General features: G+C 39.4%; 1 protein-coding gene and 1 long non-coding RNA gene across 3 annotated transcripts in view; one reads left to right on the forward strand and one right to left on the reverse strand.

Moving 5' to 3' along the window:
• Nucleotides 1–9,012, reverse strand: part of LOC119489993 (metabotropic glutamate receptor 4-like) — a 219,913-nt gene extending 210,901 nt beyond the window's left edge. For both annotated transcript variants that reach the window (XM_037773083.1, XM_037773084.1), the window contains exon 1: nt 8,084–9,012. The gene's annotated coding sequence lies outside the window, so the exon portion shown is untranslated. The remainder of the gene's footprint in view (nt 1–8,083) is intronic.
• Nucleotides 1–18,772, forward strand: part of LOC119489996 — a 196,135-nt gene extending 177,363 nt beyond the window's left edge. The window contains exon 4 of the long non-coding RNA XR_005207303.1: nt 18,365–18,772. This is a non-coding gene — a long non-coding RNA (uncharacterized LOC119489996). The remainder of the gene's footprint in view (nt 1–18,364) is intronic.
• Nucleotides 18,773–19,101: the final 329 nt, after the last annotated feature.

Consider the following 19,101-nt stretch of genomic DNA (forward strand, 5'->3'; position numbering starts at 1 on the left):
AAATTGGATCTGAACGACAGATCCATAAGCGTTCACTGTAGAGAAGAACAGGAGCGAAATAAGATTACCATCTTGGTTCAATGTTTGTACAGGATTTGTTTGCTTTTACAACCTGTCACATCATAAACAATGACCAAATTTGGAATATTTTTTTAAAACTGTGTGCGACTTAATGTTTAATTACAATTTGCCAAATATCTGCAATAAACTCGCCCATCCAATCCAACTGCACATATAATTTAATATCTCCATGTGGCCCTTTCTGTGGTGGAGCCAGCCACTGTGGCACACACACTGTAATCAAGGCCAGGAGTAGTGCACAGAGAGCTGGGTGGCTGTTGACTGCAGGATTTAGGAGCTCGGTTATGCCTTCCCACTGCTGCTGGCAAGAGATTTCTGCCAGGCGCTGGTGTGCAGAACAAGAGCTAATCTGGAGTGGTCTGTTGCTGCTAAAAGGAACTGGCCCTGAAGTCATGCATTATGGGGAAAGTGGGGATAATTTTCATTTCTACGACTTTCTGCTGTAGAGCTATGTAGAACATTTATGTTGAATACCGGACCTGATTAAGAGTTGTGTGTTTCCTTGCCTCCACTACTCAATGGATCACATTCAATCTGAATTTTATGGGCTATTATTTTCATCATTGCAAACTCATTACCTCATATTATCATTACAATCAAGACGGTCCTTTTTAAATGAGCTGGGAAACTGTTTCTATGTTTATTTATCCAAATAATGTTTGTGTACAAGTTCCCAAACGTACTGTAACACACATAGAAGTTGCTGTGTTGTTTGTTTGGACCTCTTAGCCTTAGAGCATACTTTATACTTTGTTTTTTCCCTTAAAAAAACTCTGCCCTCTTCCTGGATTTTTTTATTTTCTTCTTATTTTGCTGTGTGTATTTTGACGTTTCTGGGCGTGAGCCTTTGGGCACCGGGTGTGTAGCCCCCACGCATTTGCAAGCATGCATCCAAAAGGAAGCTAAGAAAATGTCAGACACACGACACAGCGCCGAAAAACGCAAATATAGCGAGGTGAAATGGCAAGCGGACAAAGCTCGTTACAAAACAAGAGTGAATCTGGTGTTGGCTTTCACTTTCGCTGCCGTATGTGATTTGACGTGTGTGCCTGTGTTCTGGGAACCACCGGTCAGGGGGGCGCGCACTTCTGGTGTCGTTGAGACGGGGCGAGGAGGGGCCAACTTTGAATGATGTGTTTAAAAACTGTAAGCGACAATTCCTGCATAGTATGCCCATTGCCTGAATTGGACCAAAAAAGTTCAGCACCTGTACAAACAGTACCTTCATTCAGCAGTTGCATGACATGATCATCGCATGTGTCTTTGATATAGTTATATTTATACGTATATCTTGGTAATATATCACACTTCAAATGTATTTTTGTATCCATTCATTACATACATCAGGCCTACATATGACACACATACACAAATAGGTCAAGGTGGATGGATGGGACAACAAAAAGATTTTAACACAGTCCATTTCCCATTTCAGTCAATGTGGGTTTCTTTTAGCCTTCCCTAACCTGTAACCACGACAACGAAGGTCGCCTAACCTCAATGAAGTAGTCATTTTAACCAAAACCTGACCAAACCTTAACTATAGCGTTGTCAGATCGTAAAACTGATATATTTATTAACAGTGATAAGCCAGTTCCTTTGGTTGTTGAAGGCACTAACAAAAGTAGATTTATAGTCCAACAGATCAGATCAGAAATCAGTGATGCGTGTCGTTCTAGAGGGCACACGATGTATTTTGACGTTTAATTTGGAGGACTTTTTGCAGTCACTGAATGAATGTCGACCTATATTTTACTGTGCATGTGTGTATTCAGCCTCAAGGGAAGGAGATGAACACATTAATTTTGTTGACGTCAACAACCTATTTAACGCTAATGTCCACCCAAAGCTGCAGCATTAACAGTAAAATATGTGTGCTGTTGCTTAATTAATGTAACGTTAACATATGCTACTGTGTCACTGCCAATTATGGTGTCCCGTAATTACCCGTTAGACCCCCGTTTGTTTTTGTTTTGTTTTGTTTTTATTTTGAAAAATCCAGCCAAATCACAATCTGCTCCTGTAGAATTACACTCCAATCCAAAACTAATCAACAAATCTGTCAATTACACAACAAAACTGACGCCCGAGGGAGAGCAGTATGCCATATTTAGAAACTCTGTGACAAAAAAAGTGAGCCACTGAACCAGGAAATTAAGAAGAAAACATTAAAGGGAAGCAGTTGTTGATGTCATTTATAGCAGCTGATGGCAAAAAAAACAACAGCACAATTAACAACTATTTAGTTAAAATATCTTACCAAGTGAATAAACATATTGGGTGATTAAATATAATCATCCTGCTTATTGATCTATAAAATAATCATCCTGCTCTTGATAACTGAAGCCAACACAAAGAGGAACTAGTTAACATTACAGCCACATGTAAGAAACATAAAGGTGCTTATTCACTGCGTTGAATATTTATTTCTAGTACTTTATCTCACATAGGTGACTCCATAGGTTAGACCAAAACAATACACTGTCTGAGTTATAACAGATGTATCTGTGATATGGATCCATTATGCTCTTGACTCATTTGAATGGACTTTGCCTGTCAAGAGGGACCAATTATTTAAAATGTGAGTCGAAGCCAATTTTTGCTGAGGACAGCATGCGGCACTATAACCTCGGCTACGAACAAAGACTAATTCGACACCTCGTCAAATGTGTCTCTGTTATGAGGGACTCTTTCGCTGTGATGGAGAGATTAGATGCTTCCTTTGTTTGTGTTGTAAATCTTGTAAATTAACTAGAGTGCTAGTGGATGTCATCTCTGATTAGTGTCAACAGGCCTCTAATGAAGATGTTCAACCTGTAGGCGTGTTGCAGCTCTCATGTGACAACAAGCAGCGGTGGAGGAAGTACTCACATCCTTTATTTTAGTACAGGTACTAATACACAGGTACAGTCCTGCAATGAAAATGTTTAATCAGGAAAATGTACTTGAATTACTAAAAGTAATTCAGTGCAGAAAAATTGCCTGTATATTATATTATGATTAGATTATTATTATTAGTCAGGCATTCATGAAAATCAGGATTTTACTGTTGTAGTTGGTTGAGCTCATTTTTAAATATTTTGTATTGGCATGCAACTAATGATTATTGTCATTAGGGATTAATCAGCTGATTACTTTCGCAATCAATCAATTCATTGTTTGGTTTGTAAAAATTCTGAAAATATGATGATATGGTGATAAATGCCGTTACAATTACCAACAGTACAAATGGCAAAATTATTAAAAAATAAATTTAAATGATTAATATAATTAAAAGTAAAAGCAGCAAATCCTCACAGTGAAAAATTTACTTAACGATTATCAAAATACTTGCCATTTAATTTCCTGTCAATTGATTATCTACTAATCATTTCAGCTGTACTCGTATATATTTTCCTGTTTTCTGTGCAAAAATCTTAATTTGTGGAGTAACTAGCAACTAAAGCTGTCAAATAATTGTAGTGGAGTTAAAAGTACAATACACCCTCTGAATTGTAGACGTATAAAGTGGCAGGAGAAGAAAATACTAAAGTACAAGTACCTCAGTATTTGTGCTTAAAGGGACAGTGTGTAGGATTTGGTGGCATCTAGAGGTGTGGTTGCAGATTGCAACCAACTGAGTCCCCCTCCGCTCACACCTTCCTTTACAAGACCGCGGTAATATGAGCTCCTAACACTACGTTAGGAGCAACGGAAGTGAGACAGTGGCTGGCGGTACCACGGTTTTGCACTCTGTGGCTCACGTTACTACAGTTTCACAAACCTTCAGGTAACATAAAAACGTAAAAGGCTCTCTCTAGAGCCAGTGTTTGATTTGTCCGTTCTGGGCTACTGTAGAAACATGGCGGAGCAACATGGCGGACTCGGTGAAGAGGACACGTTCCCTATGTAGATATGAAGGGCTCATTCTAAGCTAAGAAAAACACAATGATTCTTAGTTTCACGTGAATATACATGAAAACATAGTTATTAATATTATATTCCATTTCTGTTAATAGATCAAATGTTACACACTGTTCCTTTAAGGACAGTACTTGAATAAATGTGCCTAGCTACAATCCACCACCGGTGATAAGAGAGTCTTCTTACAGCATGGCGGTTTAAACAAGAGCATCTGGACTTTAAAACTTTATCCATAAAAAAAAAAAAAAAAAAAACTTCCAGAAGTCCCGAGCCTGCAATAAAACTATTTTACAGAAAGACACATATGGCAGAAATATCTAAGCCTTCTAAAATGGAAAGCTTGTTAAAGGATCACTGAGGAGCAGAATCAGCAGTTTGGAAAATAGGATTGTGTTGAGGAGTGTGAGGAATGGATCTGCTGTTGTTTTGGAGATCATCAGACTGCGGTCAGAGCAGCAAGACCACACATACGGCCCCCCCGACGAACAGACGGACAGCCAGGAGGAGAAAGTAGGGGAGCTCATCCAGAATGTGGACACTCCATGATCAGGAGGCAGTGATAGGGAACAACAGAGGAAAGGATATCTTAAACTCTCTGCCTGTCTGTCTGTCTGTCTGTCTGTCTGTCTGTCTGTCTGTCTGTCTGTCTGTCTTCTCTGTTGGGTGCCTGTGTATTTCAGTGCTGACGTATATATGCTCGCGCTTTCAGCACGGCCTGAAAAGAAGAGGAAGAGGAGCCGACAGAGGAGAATGATTTATACCGTCCTGTTCCTATAATGTCACACTAACTCGCAGCGGCATGGAAAATGAATTACCAAAGATGGAGGAAATGACAGTAAACACATCCTGGATGATTTTCCGGGTATAAGGGGAACATTATCAAGTCTGGAACAGATTATAGTACAAGGAAACTCGTTTGGATGTAAAGGTTAAAAGTAACAGGCTTTGTGCTGACAGTCAATCTCTTACTCTTGTTTGTTGGAGCTCCTCCAAGCTTTGCATCTTAATGAGATGCTTTTTTTTTCTTCTCTCTGGGAGAAAGTCGTTAATGAGGGGAAAACACTGAATAATGTCTTGTGCCATTAGAAACCTACATAATACTGTTGGTACGCTCTTAAATGTTCAGGTATCTCCTTCAAACAGTAGACAGTTTTTTTATGATGTAAGCTGTTTTGGGGCTGTAAACAATACATTCTGCAGTAATTGTTTCTTTCCCTGAACTGGGCCTCTTGGTCAGCACTTTCTCCCATCCCACCTCCGATTGGCAGACCCTAAGTTGAACTATGACCCAAACCCTAACCTCAATATCCTAAAAACCAAGCACAATCATTTAATTGGTGAATCTTGGTGGGGTGGTGCACAGTTTCAGATAGGAGGCCTATAGGTCAGGGCACAAAAAAGGTGATCTTTGCAAATTTATATTTCTTCGTCAAGGAGAGTGTACTCCAGAAACCTTGATGTGCTGTTTCAAGAGGACCTTTTATGCTTATTTTCAGGTTCATACTTGTATTTTGGGTGGTAACATGCTTTGATGCTCAAAAAACGCTTTATTTTTCTCATACTGGCTGTGCTTAAGCACCTCTTTTCACCCTTGCTCTGTTTGAGCTCCCGAAAAGCCCAGTCTGCTCTGATTGGTCAGCTGGCCCACTCTGTTTTTATTGGTCAACCGAACGAAACTCTTTGGACTCCACTCCAGCTCCTCTCTCACTAACTTTGTTTGAGGGTGTGTCAAGCTAGCCGTTATGCAAATTTATTACATGAATGCTCGATTCTGATTGATCAGTAACGGGGTTCTACAGTCTGTTATTCCTTTATAGCAGACCGTTGCTATGTATAACAGACCGTTGCTATGTATAACAGACCGTTGCTATGGGCGCAGTTCTGATGTTGGATTCTGGAGGACCGTTTTTGTGTCAAATTATTGATTTCTTAAGTAAGGAGCAGTGTAATAAGTGGGATAACGTACAGCTAGCAGGTCATTGTTGTGAAATAAACCTCAACGAGGCGATGTGTTACTTGGTGACATCACCACGTTACGAAAGAAAAAACAGGACTTCAATCAAGGCATTTTAGGCAGTTCATGAGCAGTGTTTCTGTGGGGGAGAATAACTCCCTTTGGCATGGACTATGTGTTTTGTAACTTTGTTTGCAGACCTTTTACATGCACAGAAAACTATACAACAGACTAAAGGAAAAAACACAAAAGCATAATTGGGCCTCTTTAAAAGCAGCACAGCCAAGTAGTGACTGCAGGGCAGATGAAGTTGAGCATAAATAAAGGAAGTAAACCCAGTAAAAGCAGCCGAATAATGAATTACAAATATATGTTCTGATGAAGGAGCCAAAACATGAAAGCCAGAGTGAACTGTATCATGGATTTTAGATTAGCGGGTTTGCTGTTTGACAGATATCATGAAAAATGTGTAAACCTGTGAATGTGTACTGCCAATAGACTGATAGTTTTCGCTATTGCTAACATGATAAGACATATATAATTCACCTGGCTTCATACCAGAATTGATTTGTCTACAGTGGCAGGTAACAAGCTACTGTGAAGGTTGAGAAAACCTTTTTTCTTTTTCTCATCCTGGATAATCACTAATGCACACGTACTGTGACTGCTGATGGAGATTTACACTCCAGACAGTGTGATAACGCTCAGAGGATACAGACTGGGTGGAGAATTTGTGCTGCAAAGATGTGTTGAATCTGTTCTCCTGCTGTGAGAATGAATGACCAAAGAGAAGGCGACGTGTTGTTCCAGCGAAGGCTTCTGATGGGTAGTTAAAAGCAGTTGTTTCAGAGCTTCAAATCATTCATATGCCTGTTTTGTTTTTTGTTTTTTCAAAAACAAAATGAAATCAAATTAAATTTTTAGTTGCTCAGTGAAACATTTCTGTGCGAGTGCAGGTGTTTTTAAGTAGCGTTTATGGAGATTTGAATGGTCCAACATTGTTTAAAGTATTTCCACTGTGGGTTGTTGTCATTTGCTACTAGTCTGATTTCACTTTTTTGTATTTTTGGCATCAAATGAAGTTTTGAATTTGAAGAGCATATCAACACAATTAATGCACATGCTGCACTAATTGAAATCCAGTGAGGCATTTGAAGTAGATTTGGATGTTGGACTCTGGAGGAGATCCAAACAAATCTTCAGCAAAACACATGACTGCCATGAAAAATAAAAAAAAAACAGTGAAAATGGAATCTTTTGTGTCGCAGGAAATCTTAAAAAAATATGATGCCTCATATCACTGGAGGATGTGTGTGCAGATTTAAATCCAGAAGAAAACTGCTCATTCACATCACATCAATTGAAACATTCCTCAAGATGTATCCTTTGAATGTTCCAACACATGAAACCAAACATGATGCATTCAACAGCCCGGCAGAAATATGAGCAGCAATTATTCCCTGACAGGGATGCATAATCAAACTGAGGCGTCACCACCAAACCATCATGTCTCACTTGAGATTGATTAAATGCAAAAGATGGATTCATACAAAACAACCCTGTGGAAGGCGCAAAGCTTTCATCCACGGTCTCCAGTTGAGCCACATTAGTTTAGAATAACCGTCTGTCTCAATCTGGGCATTGATCAGACCTACAGACTCCTCTGTAGTGTGGTGTGTGAGGAACAACAGCAAGCCAAGTGGAGCTGAAAGGAACGAGGGGCTTTGCAGAGGGGGCTCCCATAGACACACACACACACAGCTGATGAAGGGCTTCATTGTGTTGTCACAGCTCCACCAGGAGAAGCCTCGATCCTGCTCCTAAAGCCTCTCAGTAAAGGTGATTCATCTGTTGATCAGCCACAGCCCTCCAAAACCAGGCACATATAGGCTACACACTGATATAGGAGATGGTTTGTAAACTCAGTATGTGCCAAATGCCACCAGAAGACAACCCTTATACTTGTTTTTCCCCTCATGTGACCATAAGAATCTATTAAAGTGCAACAACATGCCTCCAAGTATGTTAATAGACAGATTTGTGCAGCATACTTTCACAGACACAGCTGCATAACTCTGTGGACACACACATTTGCCACTCATAAACACACCCAGCTACAGTATAAAACAAGGGAGACACTCGTACCTTTTGAAATCCTCCTGGTGCAAGTGAGCCTATAAAGTGGAGAAAATGAACTTCTGCTATCTATCTCTGATGAGGTCCAGTTTTCTTCTTTTTTCTTCCTGCGTCTTTGTTTGGCTCCAGTCAGTCAGTCAGTCAGTCAGTCAGTCAGCAAAGCTCTCCTCCTCGTTTTCTCGCCACACGGATGAGATTTAAAGGAAAAAAGAAGTGAAGGAGTGGAAAACGCAGGTAGGAATCAGTAAGTGTTGTTAGTTGCGGTGTTGTTACTCCCAGACTCGAAGGTTTTGAACAAATCTCCTGTTTTCTCTCGATCAACTCCTCCTGCTGCTCCTCCTGCTGCTGCTGCTGCTGCTGCTGCTCAGTCGCTGTCCAGTAGCGAGTGGTGCTGAATGAGACTCCAGGGGTTGCAGAGATTTCACACTTTTTTTCCCTCCTCTTCTTCTTCTTCTTCTTCTTCTTCTTCTCCTGCTGCTTTCACAGCACAACCCTTCCCCTCCCACCGCGCACAGATTCAACTATCTCTCCTTTATTTGTTTTTTGGTATAAAACACATTCCTCCACTACAACAACAACCACAACAAGAAGAAGATAGAAAAGGGGTTTGCAGGAACTGACTGCGCAAAATTGATGCTTGAACCACGAGGTCGAGGCTATCTTTAATTGGGAATTAGAGCCCCAAAAAAAAAGATGGAGTTTTTTTTTTTGTTTAAAGTCAGCCTTCATGTGGTTGTAAAAACGTGGATTGATGTGAGAGACGGGAGATTTCAGGGAGTTTTTTTTTGGATGGAGAAGCTTTAGACATGTGAAGGAAGCTGGTTGTTTCATCTGAGATGTTGCACAGATCACAGCCTGGAGAATTTTTTTTTAGGTGTGTGCTTCTGGGTTTGCATCGGTACAGCGGTCCTGTGTGTGTGTGTGTGTGTGCATTTGAGAAGAACTGCACTATCTGTTTATATCATGTTTATTTTTGTTTATAGCTTATTTTGTATATTATTATTTTTTACGTTTTTATACGTTTTTATCTATTCTTTTGTTATTATACTGTTTAACTTGCACCAACAAAACCAAAGCAAATTCCTAGTGTAAACCTCTTACACCTGGCAATAAACACGACTCTGATTCTGATTCTGATTACTATACAGGAAAGTATCTCTGGGCTGCATGACGCACTGACTGGGCGGTTTTTACGCAGTGTTGTGTCTGATCCTTTATGGATATTAAAGGCTGTTAGTGGAGCTTTTTGAGGTTCCACCAAGTTAAACAAACCGTGCAGAGAGAGAGGGCTCTCCTCTCCTCTCCAGGTTTAGGTCCTCTGGGTGCAGTATGTGGTCCACATCCACTAGAAGCAGACCTACAGTATTGAAATCCACTCTTAAGGCGCCGACTAGCGCATCTTTAGGCGCACTGCGGCCGCTCGTCTGCCTGTAAAGAGTCTTTATAAAGTTGTGCAGCACAGATTGCATGTTACACAACACACAATCAAGAGTTCAATCACCTCTCACTGACTGTCCACGTCAATGTAGTGTTCACACCGGTCAAGGATTACCTCGGATGATCCCTATAGGGTCATTTTGGAACCGCTTTCCTTTATTATGTTTATCATTAGCGCGCTGATTGCACTTATTGATCCATCAGTGTAATCAGTCGCACCACGTTGTTGCTCCAGTAATGAATGAACAGCTGTTTCCTTCTCCACGTGCGCGTTATAATCTGGAGCCTCTCAGTTAGAGCTGAAACAGAGTTAAAAGTTTTATATTTTATCTGCACCACATTCTGTTAAATACAAAGTGTATTAACTAAACGAATGGCTTTGTTTAAGGGTTAATACATCATTTAGGCTACTAATGCTTTCTGGATGAATTAGAGGATGTCATTATTAACTTTCAGGTTGCCAGGTTGTTTAAAATCCCTCACCAGCATGACACTTTAATTCATCAGGAAGAGCCCTTTCTCCAATGGATGGATTGTTGCAGGACATCTGGACCCAAATCCATTTATTAACAGCATCATTACTGCAACACTTAAGATCAGATATATTTGATTGTCCCAGAAGGAAAATTGCTTTGGACTTCCAAACATAACAAATCATAACAATAAAAAAGACAACAAATACATTTATCCATCCATTGCACATGCCCATCTACATGCATAATGGGTTACTGTATATATAACAGCCCTATATTAGCCATTTATATTTATTTTTGAAGATGACTGAAAGTGAGACAGATGTGAGCCTTTATTTTTGACGTATTGTAACTGCAGAATTGATGATTTACTGTATAATAACCCTATATTAGCCTAATCATTAATATTTATTGTTGAAGATGACTGACAGTGAGACAGCTCTGAGTCTTTATTTATGACGTATTGTAACTGCAGAATTGATGATTTACTGTATAATAACCCTATATTAGCCTAATCATTAATATTTATTGTTGAAGATGACTGAAAGTGAGACAGCTGTGAGCCTTTATTTATGACTTATTGTAACTGCAGAATTGATGATTTACTGTATAATAACCCTATATTAGCCTAATCATTTATATTTATTTATAACTAACGATGGCTGTAAGTGAGACATTAGCATTTGTAACTGCAGAGTTAATGATTTATTAAGAATATGAGCAATTACCCTTTATTAGTCCCTATCACCCCCATTAGAGACTGCATCCACATCAGTTATGCATGGTGTGGTTTCCTAAGAGTGATCCACTCCAATCTAATACCAATATATTGTAAGAACGTGGATCAAATCTTATAGAGTACCTTAACCATACATTCAGACTTGGATGTCAGATATTCCATAGGTATTATATCAAAAATAATCTTGTGCCACCCAGCTGTTGATGGAGGGTTACAGTTTATCCACTTCAACAATATATTTCTCTTGCACAGAAAGTAAGGATACATATAAGTCTTGTGTGTGTCTGGAAGGCCAAACAATAGACATGTGGTATGTGTTGAATTTAATGTCAAGAATTAAACATAGTATATCCACTTCATTTTTCAATATTCATAGATACACGTCCACTCCCAGCCTCAGCATTACATTTCATACACAGCTCAGATTATGTCTAAGAGACACACCGTCTGCAGGTTACTCTCCAGTTTAGTAGTCTAAACGGAGTTTCCTTTGTCTTATTACAAATGAAGGTGCAGATTTCCTTATTTGTAAACAGGTTGCTTCATCAATGTCTATATTTAACTCATTATTCCAATCTTTGGGCATGAATGCAGGTTTGCTTTTATCATATTTAGAGTGTTCGATACCCAGAATGCCTTTCTTCCTTCCAACAGAAACTATGTTGGCTCTTATGTTTTAATCGTATATGAATGCCACGATTATGCGCGAGGCATTTAGCGTACAATAAGAATGCCTTTCTTGCATTTGTTGTGTCATTTGTACACCATGTAAATAATGTAATGTAATGTAAATACTGGTATGCTACGCTCAGAGCTAGTGACGTAGAATAAAAAGGAAAAAAGACCACTTATGGCGGGCTGGTGGGGAGGTGGATGGATCCAACAAACACACAACCTTTAACCAGGAAACTGGTGTTTGAGAGTGTTGTTTTGTTTTGAAAGTTACGTTAGTGACGTTTGTCACATGTTTTTTAGTGATGTTTGTTACGTGTTTTCCGTACTTATTAGGGCTGTCAGTTGATTAAAATATTTAATCGTGATTAATCACACGATTGTTTATAGTTAATCACGATTAATCGCAAATTAATCACACATTTTTTATCAGTTCAAAATTTACCTTAAAGGGATATTTGTCAAGTATTTAATACTCTTATCAACATGGGAGTTAACAATACAAATCAATGACAAATATTACCATAAAGTGGGCATGTTTGTAAAGGGGAGACTCGTGGGTACCCATAAAACCCATTTTCATTCACATATCTTGAGGTCAGAGGTCAAGGAACCCCTTTGAAATTAGCCATGCCAGTTTTTCCTCGCCAAAATTTAGCGAAAGTTTGGAGTGTTATTTAGCGTCCTTTCACTTTAAAACTGAGCTCGCTACAACCTAAAAATCACGAAGTGTGTTAAAGAAATTAGTTGCGTTAAGACAAATTTGCGTTAACGCATTATTGTCGCAGTAACTTTGACAGCCCTAGTACTTGTGTTATCTTATGTTGCGTGGTGTACAAATGACACGTGAAAAGATACGGGGTCATTTTTAATAATCCGTCAATTCTTCAGGTACTTCTACAACTGGAGGATTTTCCCCAACCTGGCAACCCGAAAGTTATTTTTTATTAATTGCTCATAACTGATGTATAAAGTAAATTACTTATTACCCATTAATAAAGCCATAGATTACATCTTATAAACCCTTCATAAAGGGTGCCTTATTAGAAAGTAGTGCCAACATATTAAACATCATTATCAGCTGTTATTAGGGTGCATTGTGTTTATCTTCCCTTTTTTTTAACAAGACACAGGGGCGCTCTGAATCTGTGTGGTGCAGACGCTTCGCAATTTGTAACAATCAGCAGGTATGAGAGATCAAGTAGTCGCAGGTGTCTGACAGTGACTGTCTTTATTCTTACGTGCAGTGCATATATACAGCAGTCACAGGCTGATACTTCTGAAAACACTGTTAACACACACTGCTCTCATTTCCATCCCAATTTCCACCCAAACTGCAGGCATTTATGGATCATTTGTGCCTAACGTACGAGGTGAATAAAGTTTGGTGCTTGTGGAGGATTTGATTTCCACCTCCTCTCCCAGCAATGTTTAATAAATTATGCAAAAACACACCCTGTAAGCTATTTTGAAAAAGATAGTAAAAGAAAATATAGTTTGCTTGTCTACATGTCTTGTGGAAAAACACTGATAAACAAACCTCATGTTGTTGTTTTTTTCTTTGCTTGTTAGCACAAAATTCATAAGCAACTGTCAAATATGAAAATGTTGTCAGCAGTTACTTTTCCTAAATCATTGAAATAGCTTGTCCCCTGCTGCTCACAAGGTAACACAGTTATACTATGATATTATTATTTAATTCTCATGTTGTTCAGCCAGACTGTAGCATTTATTTAGACTCAGAGATAAAATCACAAATTCACAGCTTAAAGTGGGGGTAGGCAGAATATTTTTGGCATCATAGGGCAGAAATTCCATAATAACCTTTCATCATATTGTAATTCAAGTGTTCTGAGAGAAAACTAGACTTCTGCACCTCCTCATGGCTTTAAAAAATCTAGCCTGTGACGGAGACTCTGGCCAATCATAGCTAATTTCAGAGAGAGAGCGTTCTTATTGCCTGTTTATTCAACAGAGCCAGCTGTCAATCAGTCGCAAACTCCAATCAAACGGTCAAACTAGGCAGCGCTGAGCAATTATTAATCAATATTCTGTTACTGTAATGACTATTTCTCACCTCAAATGTTTTCAGAAACATCTTGTAGTGTACTGTTTAGTTGTAAAATGAGAAAGTTTGCTCCAGCTGGTGGGCGATGCTTGGTATTTCCTCAACTGATCTCAACATGGATGCGGGGTCACAAACTTTCAAATTTTACAGCTAAACAGTACACTACAAGATGCTTCTGAAACATTTGAGGTGAGAAATAGGCATTACAGTAACAGAATATTGATTCATATTTGATCAGCAGAGTTTGCGAGTGATTGACAGCTGCTCAGAGACGGCAAGACTCCAGCTCGGCTCTGATTGGTTGTTTTCCTCCGGTCTGTGAAATCTTGCAGACGCCATTAGGAGCACCAGAGGACACAGAGGCACATGATTTGCTTTAATCTTTTTCATTATTTCTGTGTTCTTGAACATTTAAGGGTTAACATCAATGTGATGTAAACATGCTAAATTTGGCCCGGACCTTTTTAAATCATATTTGCTCCAATCTTGCCTACTGCTGCTTAAATACAAAACGCCGAAGGAATAAATGCCCAGTTTCTTAATTATATGAGGTGTTATATCTGAGTTTCAGTGTATATTTTTATTTTCTCACCTCTCAACTGAAACAATTACAGGCTAAATGTATTTTTTTTTCCCCCCCGAGAGCATTCTCACAAAAATAATGAGTAACACAATCAGAAATTGAGACTGGAAGGCATAATAGTTTTTATTTGAACGAAGTTTTATGAATTTTAAAACACAAAATGTCCAACAACTAACCTCAATGGTCCACAGTCTTAATTATTGAATTTATGAGGCCCAGGCCAGGATTAATAAATAATCTGGGTTGTAATAAAAGTCTTCCAATTTTCACCTTGGACAGTCACATGAGCTCGGGGGTCCATGAATTATTCTGTTCCACCACCAGCCATGATCCGTCCAGATTGAGGGGTAGGCAGCAGGATTTGATTAGCTCTCCTCTGGTGCTGTGGCGACAGACCGGAGGATCCGGAGAGTGGTTCGCTCTCAGTAAATGCAGAGTCACGCTCTTATTTAAAAGCCAAATAACAAATAATTCAAAATGAGTTGCGCTCTGATATGTCTTTGGAATAAAAACAGGTAATTACTGGGCGAGGTGTAATGTTGCTCACCGCGGCCGGAAACTCTTTCCGGAGCAGATGAGATGCTGTTGTTTGCAGGTATTCAGTATTCCTGCTCATTTTGATTGTTATCTGTCTCCTGCTGGGTGGTGATGCAGTGCAGGCTAACAAGGCTGCAACTCAGAATTCCCCAACAGATATGTGTCGGACAGAGGGTTTTCAACAATATTCAGCTTTTCAGTATATGTGACGGGTGTTTCCTGGTGCTCAGAATGAGATGTTTGTGAAGTTCTTCAATAAATCATATATTTAAAGCACGGGTCAAAGATTTTGATGTTTACGAACAGATAAACACCTGGACACAATGTGTACTTTATGATTAATAAATCAGAAGGAGCAACTCATCATATATTAATATTTCATTAAGCTACTGTGAATCCATCCACTTCATTGAAGACAAAGTATACATTGTTCAAATTTTTTTAAAAAGAGCATTTTTGTGTTGCTGAAGTAGGTGAGAAATATTTTGCATCTTTCATTAACACATCCTACATTAACATGCAAATGTACATGTATCTCCTCTATAATATCTTTAGACGTGTGTTCACACATACCGTTGTTGCATAGAAGGGTGAAAGCAACACATTTAAGACTGAAAAAAAAACACCTTAAATCCACTAAATCATTTTGTAAACAAAGCTGGCAGTCGGGCAACACTGTGCTAACAGCAGATGAAAGTATCCATCTGCGATTGCTCTTTACTGTAATCACAGATGGATCAGCAATGTGCTACATGTTACATAACCCAAAAACATCAACAAGAACTTAATGAGATGCCACAGTACAGCCTGGTCTCACCAAATGTCATTTTGCATGTTATCGTTACGCATTTTTTGCTTTCCACGTGTCATTTCACGCCGCTGCAATAGATGCTCAAAGAAAGTACTCCAGAAGTCAGGTGACATAATATAAAAAGCGAGAAAGCCATCGTAAGGAGGAGGCTGGGGTGGGTCAAACAAACATATGACTTTCACCCAGTAGACCGGTGTTCATGTCCCGTGTGAAACCAAAACTCAACCATTGACTTATTTACGTTGACTACTTAACTTATCTACATAACTTAATTTACGTAACAGATGTCCTTATTTTAACCCAAACCATGATCTTTTCCTAAACTTAACCAATAATTTATTTTGCCTTAACATAACCACGTAGTTTTGTTAGAATTCACAACCTAAAGCGCGTGTTTAAAATTGCGACCATACGTCCGTATGTGACGAGTTGGGAATAAGAACGGCGCTAATTGCAACGTATCCTCATACAACGGTTTGTATGATATCTTACGAAAAGTTATTCCCCATTTTTCCTACGAATGTCCGGCAACACGAGACGCACGTGTCAAATTCCGCTCCAGTCTTTTGAAAATAAACTTCCATCTTTAAAGGAAGTAACATAAGGCAACAAAACTACTTAGTTAGGTTTAGGAAAATATCGACTTGGTTAGGTTTAGGCAAACCAGTGGTCTCGGTTATGATAACACCGGAAATGGCGTAACTTAAGTAAGGAAGTAATGTGGCAAAAACGTCATAGTAAGGTTTAGGAAAAGATAGTGGTTTGGCTTACAATAACTGCGTAAGTGCCTTAACTTAAGTACGGAAGTAATGTGACAAAAGGTTCAGGAAAAGATTGTGGTTTAGGTTAAAATAACACCGGAAATGGTGTAACTTAAGTCCGGAAGTTACAACAAATAAATCAACAGGATCTGATTTCACACGGGGTACGAACACCAGTCTCCTGGACCAGAGTCTGGTGATTTTTGAGCCGTCCGTCCCCCCCGACATCCTCTCTATGCGACTTTTGTCATTCTTTATTCATCCCGATTCACAATTACGAGGACTACATACAAATTGATATGCGTGACATGACACGTGAAATGTCCTTAAAAGTGGCGTGCTATTTATAAACCTTTCCCATGAGATCAAGAAATGTTAGAAAAGTTGTCTGTTGTCTCTCTCAAGCACACAGAGTTGTCCATACTTTGGGAAGTGTTGGTAGAGGTTACATTAGGAGCAGGTTGGGACTGGCAGTTTGAGCCCCGGGACCAGGCAGCAGAGTTCTGGGCGTCGGGCCATGGATCTGCCTGGCCCACTGTTCTGCCTGGAAACACTGCGGCTCTCCGCAGATGTAAATGTATCTGCAGGTGGCCCTCACAGCATTAAGCATTGCTTAATAGTACAGCTACCTCTCCGGTCTCATAGATGTGGACTTTTATTAGTGTTGATGTGAGTGTTTGTATACTTTATACCGCAGCTCTTTTTAATGGGTTTGTTTTTGTGCATACCTATTGACAAAATTGAGCAGAATAACAAGCTGCAAAAGCCATTCAACCTTTACAAATAATACATACCATCACCATCACAACGGATTTCCATCAAGTGTGGCTTCAGAGTTTTTTTGTCCAACCTTTGGAACTGGCAGCAAGATAACACTTAAGGCGACTGTGCAACGTTGTGCTGTTGCAGATGAAAGTTGACAATCGTGAGATGAACGTGGTGGTCATCAGTGTCACACTGTTCAGACTGCCACGGTATTGGTGTAGAAGAACGTTCACTGTTGGCATTTCAACATCAAGACTCAGTAAAACCATGGATTAAATATAAGAAATTGACCATGACATCACCAATTGGTTTGTGGACTGCCGTTTTGAAGGCTATAGAACGTCATTTCGGGCTGTCTCCATCTCGGTATTTTGCAACCAGAAGTGACACGAGAGAGTGGAGTTAAGTACAAACCGAACGCTAAAAAGATATTTTTAGGGGACCAAAATGTTACAATTAACTTACATGAACTGAAAACACACTGTGAAAGGGTTAAAGTTCTAAGACGAAAACAGACAACCAAAAGACCGGACAACACTGTGGTAGCAACCTATCAATCACAAGGTTGTCACGCACTAAAGCATACCCTGCTTTATGGTCTATTTGACTCTAAATGGGACCATAAATTACTAAATGAACATCATGCTGGATTGAAGAAGACTTGAAACTAGAGATTGAGACCATAAACTCATGTTTACAATGTTTACTGAAGTAATAAATCAAGTGAGGAGAAGGCTTATATTCTCATAGACTTCTATGCAATCAGGAAATCTGTTTGCAACCAGAGGAGTCGCCCCCTGCTGGCTATTAGAAACAATGCCGTTTTAAGGCACTTCGGCATTGGCTTCACTTTTCAGACCCGGACGTTGCCCACTGAGCAAAACTTACAACTGCAACTACTCTTCTTCTATCTTGCAGTAATGTCCCACACACAACTAACCCTGCCACCTACTGGTGAGAGCAATACATGTGTAGCAAAGAATTAAGTATTAAGATATAACACTGAACAAATGTTAAATTAAAAGAATTGGACAGGTATTTAGAGAAAAATCATTTTACAGGTGCCACATCAATCTTAGATTCCACTCTGAGACCACAGATAGCCGATATAGGGCTTCAGTGACCAAAAACAGGCTGCATCAAAATCCTGTAAGTGTCAGAAATGATGGACCGAAGTCCCTCAATGTGATTGTTGCTACACGTTGCCCACGTTTACTAACTAACCAATCAGAATATGACATGAAATGACGCAGAACACATTGGGGGCCACGACCAGCTTCACACTCGTCACCTTTTGGGGTTTTTCATTGCGAAGAAGTGACAGCTCAAAAGGACAAAGCTATTTAAATGTTTTGCTACATTTCCAGACCACGCGAGCCGTGAATGACACGAGTTGATGACATGTCTTTGCTTACATCTGTTTTTCGTTCTATTCCCATCGTAGCATCACCATTCACCAGACTTCCATCACAGCATCTGACATGCCTCAAAATTGGTGTCACACAGTTTGACGCAGATTGCAACCAAGACTTTATTAGACCCATCTGACATAGTGTGACATGCAATGAACACATTCTAAAGACACCTTTTTTTTCCTGCAATAGCTGCTTTAATTTGTGCTACAATGCATTCTTGGTTAAAACATGAATCAACTTTTACTGTAACCTGGCATAATTATTCAACATAAATTTCACATTATTGCAATTTTTTGCCTTTAGTAACAGTATTATTTCAAATGTCATCATCAATATTAGTCCCAGTGTTTGTGATTCAACACAGGTTTATTTATCAAAGCATATGGCGTTTAGTTTGTAATTCATGTCTCACACCCAGCTTGCAATAAAGAATATGAAGTCAAGTATCTTTCTGTTGCCATTCATCACGAGTACAATATGTCTCAAAGGACTTCACAGGGATCGAGCCCACCAATTAATCACACAACAGCATTGTGTAAAACAGTAATGCAGCAAAGTGAAACACGACCAGTACAAAGCACAGGACTCACACACAAAAAACGACATGACAAGTGAGGTAAGTAGGAATAATTCCTAAGATGGACCATGTTCAATGTATTAAAGCCTTTAAATGCCCAGTGTGAGACAAATGCATACCATTTACCTGCTAAATCTACAGAACTGCATGCTGGCAGAGTTTTTGGCAGCGAGACATATTTCAGTTTGG

This window comes from Sebastes umbrosus, chromosome 6 (genome assembly GCF_015220745.1).
Source record: "Sebastes umbrosus isolate fSebUmb1 chromosome 6, fSebUmb1.pri, whole genome shotgun sequence".
Lineage (NCBI taxonomy): Eukaryota > Metazoa > Chordata > Actinopteri > Perciformes > Sebastidae > Sebastes > Sebastes umbrosus.